This window comes from Thalia democratica, chromosome 2 (genome assembly GCF_965202585.1).
Source record: "Thalia democratica chromosome 2, ktThaDemo2.hap1.1, whole genome shotgun sequence".
In the NCBI taxonomy this organism is placed as follows: Eukaryota; Metazoa; Chordata; class Thaliacea; order Salpida; family Salpidae; genus Thalia; species Thalia democratica.
Genome location: NC_139166.1, coordinates 12,975,803 through 12,976,902, shown reverse-complemented (window position 1 = coordinate 12,976,902; position 1,100 = coordinate 12,975,803). Strand labels below are relative to the sequence as shown.

The 1,100-nt window shown below is 27.5% G+C and overlaps 1 non-coding gene across 1 annotated transcript; it reads left to right on the top strand.

The window, feature by feature from the left end:
- Positions 1-296: 296 nt before the first annotated feature.
- Trnaw-cca (transfer RNA tryptophan (anticodon CCA)) lies at positions 297-368 on the top strand. Its single transcript has one exon. It is a non-coding gene; the product is annotated as a tRNA-Trp (tRNA).
- Positions 369-1,100: the final 732 nt, after the last annotated feature.

The following is a 1,100-nucleotide window of genomic DNA, read 5'->3' as shown; positions in this document are numbered from 1 at the left end:
CTATTATTGTTAAGCGATAAGCATAAATCAAAATTTAAAATTTATCGAAATCAAATATACATATAAAGTTCTCAGTCATTTACAATTACAACCCATATACCTATAAATCTTATAAACAAGTAAGTTCTCAATAGACAACAACCACATGAGAGAAACTATTTTTATAAAACTAATTAATAAAAGAAAGCCTAATGGTGTTAAACAATAAAGTAAGCAATATTTTTAGTTCAAGTTTGTATTATTACGTCATAGACGCTAGTAGTTATATAATCACTACGAAATGCGTATTGCCGTGTGGCCTGGTGGCGCAACGGTAGCGCGTCTGACTCCAGATCAGAAGGTTGCGTGTTCAAATCACGTCCGGGTCATCTTTTTAACAATTTTTTCACGTTTACTTAGAATATATTCATGTAGGTTTTGTATTTTACTATCTATGTGTTGGTTAGGTGTATTTCGAAGACTAGTAGCTACTACTGCTGCTTAAAGATAAAATTAGGAGTTCAAGTAATTTTCTAATTTGAAATTTTAATTGCTATTCTGTACATTGATATATTTTAAGCTTAAAGTAATGCTTTAGGAATGTCTAATAACAGTTATATTGTTAATGAACCACATACTTTATATATAAATGAAAAAATGTATACAATAAGTATAAGGAAATAAATATTAAGCTGCAATGCTATTAGTTCAGGGTTGCTAAAAAACCTGGAATTTGACAATTTAGGCTAAAATAACCTGGAACAGGAATTTGAGTAATTAAAAAAAAACTGGAATCTTGAACAAAAATCACTAAAAAACCTGGAATTTTAAACAACTTTTATATGCTAAGTAGTAAAATTTAGGTTTTGCATTTAGGTAAGGCAATAATAGATGAAAATATTTTGTAATCATCAAAATATTTTTTTATTAAAAAACACATTTATAGTAGCTTTAAGATATCTTTTCAATGTTGTTATCCTATTTAGTACAGTTTTTCACCTTTAACTTAATTTTAAACTAAAATTAGACCCTAAAGCGTGTAATTTTAAAAACCTGGAAGAATATTTGAAAACCTAAAGAAAATTTGCCAAAACCATTTGGCAACCCTGTTATTTTATAAA